We start from the raw sequence: 9,523 nt of genomic DNA, 5'->3' as shown, positions 1-9,523 counted from the left end.
GGGTAGCTAAAGAGTACAAAGAACTGTTAACAGTAAAGAAAGTCATCAAAAGGGGAAGCCAGGAACTACTAAAATATGTGTAGGGCCTCTCCTAAGTATTCATTTTTTAAAAACTACATATGTGGAAGAGTGGTTTGTATTTGGTTATCTCAGTCATGTGCTGTCAAACAACTGTATTTTAAGAGGGTTTCTTTTTCTCCTTTTTAAATTGCACAAACAAAAAAGTTGAAGGTATAAGACTAAAAATACCATCTGCAATATACAGTGTGGCAAAGTGATGGCCAATAAAAAGCCTCCCTAGAAATTGCTCCGAGGTTAAAGAGAGATTCCAGTGGAACTTGGGGAGATGTCAGGTTAGTTCACATCATACTTAGTTTGCAAATGCAAATGCTTTTAATGAAAGTTAGCTTTTGTAGGCATAAGATGTTCACATGTGCACACAAATACACACACACTCATATACACTTGTTTACAACAAAAGCCAATTTTCTTTATATTTTTTGGCTTTAAGTTTCACATTGCAAAAGAGAGTAAACAAAGACCAAAGATTTCAAGAAATCCGTCCCTCTCTGGTTGCCCTCACACCTGAAATGCATTAACTTTAAAGGTGCTTTTTTTTGAACTGGGCAGGAGAAATACAGGTGTATCATAAAGCTACATTTGAGAGAGTAAAGTGGCAGGAAGTCTCTAACTTGGTTAATGGAGAGAGGAGGAAATAATGTGAAAAATCTTGAAATGTGTGCAGAGAACAAGGTTATCTGAAATCTGAAATGTGAAGAAATAGCCCAGAACCAAAAGACATAATCCTGGGCTGAAAGTATACATAAACTGAGTAAATGGTGCTGGCTGTTCACTTACCTCCACTTGAGCATTAGCAGATCAGGAGCTCCAGTGGCTGCTCAGTGAAGAAGAGTAACTGCTGTAATTATTTCATTTTAGAAGTGCATACAGAAAAAAAAAAAAAGTCAGAGGCTGTACTCTTTTTTATGGCTGACATTTTAAATTTTGAAATGTCATCGTCCAGAATTCAACCCCAGCAAGCACAGGGTGTGTTCCTGCCAAGCTTTGCCAAGCCCTGCTTTGGTGCTTTTCGAATGTGAAAATAGCAGCCTTTTTATTGCCCTGGCTGTTGAGGAGCATGATCCTGGCAAGAGTTCCATTTTAACCTTTTTTCCTCAGTTCTGAAATCGCTGTGTAATGTTTTGGTAGCTGATGTCCTGCTGTACCTCCACCTGTGTGCAGTGACCAGCAGTCCCCAAATCTGCATCGTGTCACATCTCAGTCCCACAGAACCCCAAAACCTGTGTGTAGCAGTGGCACTGTGGTGAAATTCAGGACTTCTAGGTCAATTCTGTGTGGCAGTTGCTATTTTCACACCTCATGTAGCCAAGGTTATGGCTGTGAGTGGAGCAAGGTTAAAAACACTGATGTGGTGCTGATGTTATTCAACTGAGAGTGGAGCGAATTAAACAAAGACAGGTAGGAGTGAAAGGGAAGAAAATGTGAGACATCACCCTAATCACAGTAATGCAGCCAAGTTCTCTGTCTCTTTGCACTATTATACTTTAAATTAATAACATCCACTTTACTAAATACAGTAGCAATTATGCTTGATCATATGCACAGTTGGAATTGCTGTCACTGAAACCACTTACAGCTTGGGCTGTTCGGGATTGCTGGGGAGTTTTTTCCGTCCACAATAACCACAGTGGCTTGGGGCTTGGATGGAAATTATTGTAAATAGCTTGTATTTAGAGAGCTTTTAAGTCTGCTGTGGTTGAGAAGCCCGTGGTTATGCACATACAGCCCTGAGGGTTTATCATATCATCCTCTCCTGTCCTGCCACTTGAATTGTATTGTGAAAAGCAACATACTGTATAAAGAATACAGGAAAAGCTGCAGGATTTTTATCCAAAATGAGATGAAAATATAATCTTGGTGCACCACTGAGATTTCCCTTCCAAGTCACTTTAAACTAGAGGTGCAAGTCCCTTAAAATTAATTTGCTACAAGTGTAATTCCTGTGGGAAAGTTAGCACTGGTGTCACTCCCAGGAAATGTCTTACCTTACTGCAGCTGGAAGCCACAGGGTGGCTGGGATTTTCTGCCACCATTCAGTAGTGATGGGCTGCCTGTTCAGAGGAAACCAGATTTCTCTTGAGGCAAATCCTCTCCATGGACTGAGCTTTTGTTAGCTTTTAAGTGGTATCAAAAAATAGGAAGGATACATCCACTGTGAAGTGACATGTAATTGTATGTTTGCCTCACATTTAATTGGTTAAAACTTTCTACCAGGAAGAGAAAATATCAGAAGGAGAAATTTGTGTGAAAATGTTACATTTACATTGTGCTACCAAATGCTTCAGATAAAAACATGCAGCTTTAGTTAAACAGTCTTTTCTTCTGAGATTAAAAAGAACTCCTTGGAGTCTCTCATCAGGTCCTACCCAAATGGAAAGTCTTACCATTTCTAACATATTTGAGATTATAGGATCAAGCCCATTGCAAAGCACAGGCCATGTGCAACTTTGCATGTAACAGGAATTCTAAATTGCATTGTACTCTCACATTTTTTCCCCATTCAAAGGCTTAAATACCAATAGGAGATAAAGCACTCCGAAACATGCTACTGCTATTTGCATTATCGCTTTCTAAAGCAATGTAGTTTCCTTGGTCTTTTAAAAATTTCCTCATAATGGAGTCCTTGAAATATCTTGAGGCAGGCTCACGCTGGAGAGCAAAAGAATAATTATTTGTGGGTGGTGCTATTTTTGTTGAAGCTTGGATTGTAGTTGAAAAAAGTGTTGCTATCAGAGTTTCTCCCACACTTAGCTGCAAACACCACCACCCCCCAACACCATGGCTGGATCTCTCTAGGGTGGCTGCCTTAGAGCAGGGAGTTAGCTCCTACACTAAGCCACAGCCTGATAATTTTGTCTTCATATAGGTCTTCCTCTGGGTTTGTGCACTAGATATCAGTGCTGTCATGGATGTAACAGATAATAAAACACTTGGGCAGTTTTAGTGATTTTAGAGATGATACAAATGATGTGTGTCTGCAGTCTGAGGGGTATAAATAACTCTGGTAGTCATTGGGTGCTGTTCTAACAAGCCTTTGGCCACCCTGAGAGCAGTAACTCCTGAAGGTGAAGCCGAGTAGCTCTTAAAGCCACCTCTGCTTTGTCCCATTAATACGTGTACAGCATCCAAGGGGATGCCATGGGGATGGTTCCCAGTGCTCTGCCTTCACTCGGAAAGCCTGCAGGGTGGCAGAGTCTTCTGGGTGGCTTTGCTCTTTCACTTTTATCTCATCCCTTTGCCAGCTCCTCTGTGCTAGAAATGGCAGCAAGGCATGATGCCTGCCTTGGGGGACTGGTCTGGAGCAGTGTGACAGGGCCATTCACAGCATGGCAGTTTGGCTCTGCAGCTGGTGTAAATTAGGATTTGGCTCCATTTAGCTCCCTGGTAGCCTACACTGCCCGAGGGTTTGGACCTAAGGGTTTAGCACCTTTTGGGAGATCAAAAAGAAGAGTGTGGCTGCTCTGGTTAACCTACAGCCTGGGTGTTCCTGGTGGCAGCATGGGACACAGGTACCTCTGGGGTTTCCTTATCACACGGGTGCTGATAAACAGCTGTGGCAAGTCTTGCCATCACTGCCAGCTCAAGATGCTGGCTGACAACGGAGGCATGGTCACCCAGCTTCCTTCCAGCCACCACTACGAACCACGCAGGATTTCAGCTGGTGATTTGATAGATCATGTGTGAAGCAGAAGGTCCTGCTGGCAGTAGGGAAAGGTTGCAGTGGTTGCAGAGTGGCTTCCACAGGGTAGGAGCTGCTGGAGGAATTCACTTTCTTGTCCCTTTTTGTGGGTTGTCAGAGCAGGAACAGAAGTTAGGGTGAACAAATCCTGCCCTTGCTCAGCCAAGTAAAAATGTGCCAAAAACCTCATAAAGGGCAGATCTGAGTGATAATTGTTCCCTGTGTTTATTGGAGATGGGCTAAGTTGACACCATTCACTCCTGGATTCCTCTCTAGGTCAGAGCTTTTCCTGAGCTGTGACCCAGGTCTTGGTCTGGATCTTCACTGTGCAGTAGTTTGGGAGCAGGGAAGGGATTGACTTGCTGGATCTGATTCAGATCCATTTAGGTTTTGGTTTAGGGCTTTCTTTTTTTTGCCCGCCCCTTATTTGAATTATTTTCCTTGTGAGCAAATGCCGATAGAGTTGTCAATATTGACCCAAAAAATGCTCCATGTAGGTAGAGCCAACAGAGGAACAACATTCAGTGTGAGTTGAACCAAACCCCTGTTCATCTACAGCAGTAGCATAAAAGGCATGACCCATAAGCTATAGCAGTTTTCATCTGTGATGGTAAAACACTTTGTCTGACCTCTACTCTGAAAACCACCAATGACCTTGATCATGTAAACAGGACAAAATGAATTTAAAGTCTTATCACAGTTCTCATTAAGAAATCTGGATTTGTTTGGCTTTTTTCTTTTTAATTTATGTATGTGTGTGGTTGTGTGGGAAAATATAAAGCTTTTTTGTATCAATAACATCAATCCTTGCACACTCTATGCAAAATTTTGTAAGCATTGCAATAATGCTATGAATTACACAAGGAACTATTTTAACTTTATTACACTTTCTGTATAAAAAAAAAGTTTGTATTTAAATGATTTCAACTGCAATCTTGTAAAATATATTAATAAAATAATGATTGTTAAGAAGGAAAGAGATGTTGAGGTTTTTTTGTTTGTTTGTTTTAGTGTGGCAAACATGAGTTAGACCTCAAACTTTCATATGTCTGTAGGATATGGATAGGATCTGTTCTGTATATCCATAGGATATACAGACTGGATCACAATAGCAATCCATTTCACAGGATCAAGTAACTGGATATTCATGCCAAAAATGCTGTAGAGGATGGAATGAGAATCTCTATGAATGGCTGTCTGAGGAAAACCTGTCAACAACAAAACAAAAGATCTTGCCTTTGGGGGAAGTTGAGTCTTGCTTAGCTTTGCAGAAATTGTCCTGGCATTAGAGACTCACAGCCCAGACGTTGCAGGCATTGAGGTCCTGCCTGAGCATCAGAGGCCTCTCACAGAGCATCACTTTCTGGTGGAAGGGATCTGGTGCTGCTTGAGCTCCAAACCAGCAGGAACTCAAGGTTTTCCAGCCTAGAAGGGACCAGAGTGCAGGTGCACCCATCTGGGAATGAGCCCCCACCTGTACACAGTGTTGGGAGCACAAGCTCAAGTCTACCTGCAAAAAAATAATAATTATATTAAATATAATTATTTAAAAAAAATCTAGCAGCCTGGGCAAATTCACAGAAAGCCTCTTGGAAACCTCTGGCTGCTTTAACAATCCATCAGTTTTATTTTAATTGGCCAACTAATCAGCTGCTCATGGGTGATTCTGCACATGCCAGACAATCGCTTCTGAGGGCATTTTGCGGGAGCTGGGTTTAAAATCTGAATTTCTTCACCCCGGATTTTGTCAGTAAATGAGAGCATTGATTGAGGCTCATTATCTGAACAAACAGTAAGAATTCAATCCTGCTGAAAAGATGTGCGTGCCTTCCGAGTGCACGGAGAGAACGAGCCCAGTCCTTGCTGCTGGGACACGGCCAGAATCCAGGCTGTAGGAATACTTGTTTACCAGTTTGCAGGGGCTACTGTTTACCAGGCTCCAAATAAGTTCCCTCAGTACTGTTGGGTGGACATGCACAGTCTTTTTGTTGCTCACTGGGTTTTGGACTGTTTGCACTTTATAAAAAAGACATCTTTCAGCTGAGCATCAGCTGCAGTTCTTGGCCTGAATTTGGAATTTCTAGTAAACTGACAATGAAATAATTCATGAATTAACCCCCATTAAGAAGCATGTTGGCAGGAACTTCCCAGCATCCACATGAGCTGCAGCTCTGTGTAGCTGCATGGGCAGCACCAGCACTGCCATGGCAGCCACTGCCCAGGTCCTTCCCCAGCACAGGAAAACTCCTCATCACCTACCTCTCAATGTGACTTGATTTAAGCAGTGAGTAGTTCTGTAACAGCCTGAACAGGAACATACTTGCAGTGCCCCCATACTGGAAATGCTAAGTGTGGTACTCACTATTTTAAAAGCCTGGGAATATGTAGTTTAAAAAAAAAAAAATTGTCTTTCAAAATCAACTCCTGGGAGAATTATCAAAATGTAATTTCTTCCCTTTCACTTTTTAAGAAGTAATTCCCAATTTTTTCTTGCTTTCCTTTCTACCCCGACAGGTAATGGTTTCTTTTTTTCATCCTAAATAGAAAATAGGAAAGATGAACCAAGCAAAAGAAGAATTACCAAGAAAAGAATCACTAAGATAAAATGAGTCCGTTTCATATTCTGTAAAATGAAAACAACTTCAACAGTTTAAAATTTTATGTGCATCTGTGTTTCCATATTTTTCATCTGAGTCCAGTACAGACAAGTTGCTGCTGCTGAAATTCAGTTGTTAAATCAGGGTGATTATTTTTATTTTTACGAACAATGACCAGAAATCAGTGAGAAGTATCTGTTTTTAAGTTTTTCTCCAGTGCTATGACCTTGATTCTTCTCTCCTTAAGCTGAACAGAAAAATCCTCCTCAATTTAGTGATGAAGATTCAGACCTAAATAGCTCCAGTGCCAAATGTATCCCAGAGGAAAATTATATGGCCTCATTTAATAGAGAAAAAGCAAGAAGTCAGGGCAGCAGCTAGAACTTGGCTCTTTTCTGCAGTCATTTTAGGATAAAAAGCAGAGTGTAAGTAGTCTTTAAATATTTGATTCACACTATCAGGCTATTGTAATATACATTACTGATATGATCTGCACTTATTAAAATTGGGGTTTGTGAATAGCCCTTCACATAACAGCTCTGCTTCAGGCCATCACACAACCAGGCCTCTGTATCATCAGCTCTGGTATTTTCCCTTTCACACCTACGTGGGCATTTTTTTTACCCTATTTCTGGGCTTTGCTTTCAGTCTCCTAAGCAGCACAGCAACACAGGCACAAAGCACCCGCTGCCTCCTCGCTGAGGAATGCACATGACCATCTGCTTTGCTCCATTCAGTGGGTGCATGTAGGGAGCAGGAAGGCACAAAACACCTCTGATATGTCTGGAATAACCTCCTTTAGCTTGTTTTCTATTCCCACCACCACAGCACACAGCCTCAGGGCAGAGCTGTCAGCAGCCCAGGCTCCCCCTTGGAGCCCCCCTTCCCACTTCTCCTTCCTCCACACTGCCTTGACTCAGCAGTGCTGGGTTAATGGTTGGACTCAGTTTCAGAGGTCTTTTCCAACCTTAATGATTCCGTGACAGCCCTATTCCCGTGCCACCCCCGACTCAGACTGTGAAACATAACCCACAACTACACAGGGGACAGTAAGACCACAGTGCTGCTCAGCAATTCAGCACCTTTTCAGGAAAAAAAAATATCCATATTACCTGGCCTAAACTCTACCTACAACTTGACTTGAGCAGCTGAAAGCTCCAAGCCAGCCAAAGGATGCTGAACACAACTGAGATCGGATTTTACTTGCTGAATATGGGTCTTACATCTGCTTTGCCAGACTGGGGAGACAAGAAAACCAACAAAGATAAGACAAAAAAAAAAAAAAGTCCTTTTACATATTTTACATATTTATAGAGCGTTTAATGCTCTTTGGGGAACAAATCAAAGAGGTCCCAGAGCTAAAATAAGCAGTGTTAAACTGACCCTGGTTCCAGAGAGGACCATGTTTACTGTAATACCCACCCAAAAAACGTAACCTGCCTTTGCAAACCAGGGTGATGGAAAACTTCTCCTTGCTTTCCAGTATCACCCAGCTTAGGAATAATAAGTGACTGACTGGGAAGTGTGAGAGTGTGTGAATGTGTGTGTGTGTGTGTGTGTGTGTGTGTGTGTATCCTCCTGTGGGAGGAGACGCATTTCTAAATAATATATTAGTTTTGTGTCAGTTGTAACAACTCCCAGAAGCATTTGGGTATTACAATATTACAATCTCAAAAGAGTTTTTGCGACACAATAATCCTGAATGATAATAACTAAATTTTAAAATAACTTTTATCTGCTAGAAAGACATTAAAACATCTATAGTGGAACCATCAGGCTGTAAATGCTGTGGAAGCTCTGCACACACACACATGATTAACACAGAAAAAAGAAAGGAGAAAAGCACTTCCAAGAAAACCCACAACCTACCACCTACACAATGAACTTTTAAGCACAGAGTGCAACGTCCAATGAATTATTTATGAATTAATTTCCAATGAACAGTTTAGCAGTCAAAGGAAACACAAACAGGCAGTGCAGCCCTGCCTGGGGTGATGGCAGGGGACACGGGAGTGCTGTTCCTGTGGCAAGACATTTAGCAGTGTGCATGATGAGTTGCACACTAATAAAGTTTAAGACAAGAATTCAATTCCTTGCAAACGTCAAACTGGTGCACTAATATCCCAGCCCAGCCTGTGACCCCACTTGCACACTGCAGTGGCACATGCCATCACTCAGGCAGTGCTGGGTCACAGGCAATTTGTCCCTACCACACTGGTTTTCTGCTAACCTAAAATACAAGTACAGTCAGCTGCTGCTTAAGGCTAATGATGGAACAACGAAATCAGGAGATATAAAGGCCACATCCTGCTTTTAAATTAATTTTTTATGGGCAGGCTGTAAAACGGGCTGTCCCTGCCTAATGCTGGAATGGGCTCTGCACTGAGGGCTCCACACCAGCAGTGGCCTTTAGAGTGGCATTAAGTTAATGCCTTTGTGGGTCTTTTTTCTTCTCCTATGCTGAGATCCCTCATTTGTCTGCGGCTGCAGCCAAGGCACAGTCCTGCTGCTGGGCACTGTGCTGTGTGCCAGGCTGTCAGGCTAACACACTGCTGTACACCTTCTCTCTGTAACACAAACATGGATCATTGACACAAACAAACATGAGTGGATTCCTGAATTGCATTCAGCAGCTTCTGGGACAGGGGAGGTGTTGGAGCTAATAGGAGAACATAATTAGGAGAGGCTTGGGAGAACCCAAAAGCAGAGTAGACAGGTTGGCCTGGACTGGGCTGTTCTGAGCCTGCTGCAGCTCCTGTGGCATTGCCAGGCACAAGCTGTGCTGGGTCACAGTTACTTGTGCAAATAGAGCAGCAGGCAATTCTCAGCACAGCTTCTGGCTGCTGGAGTTAGAAGAGCTTAAAATGCTTTTTTCTTTTTCATTAATTTCCAAAGCAACACCAGAGTCCTGCCTGGTTCCAGGAGAGGGGATGAGATTGCTGCTCCCCTTAAAACATGTTCTTCTGAGCATGATTTACCTCCCTTCCCACACTGACTTTGGTAATGGTCACTTTTCTAAGTTATACAAATCTCAGCTGCCCTTAACCCTGGCTGTGCCCCTGTCCAGAAGCACAGTGTGGCAGTGCACAGTCCTGCCAGCCAGGTGGGGAATGGGGTTTTTTTGGCAGTGCCATGACAGAAACCCTGTGTCCAGGCAGCCAGTTTT

Source organism: Neopelma chrysocephalum, unplaced genomic scaffold (genome assembly GCF_003984885.1).
Source record: "Neopelma chrysocephalum unplaced genomic scaffold, ASM398488v2 Primary Assembly neopelma1_63, whole genome shotgun sequence".
In the NCBI taxonomy this organism is placed as follows: Eukaryota; Metazoa; Chordata; class Aves; order Passeriformes; family Pipridae; genus Neopelma; species Neopelma chrysocephalum.
This window is presented reverse-complemented; position numbering follows the sequence as displayed.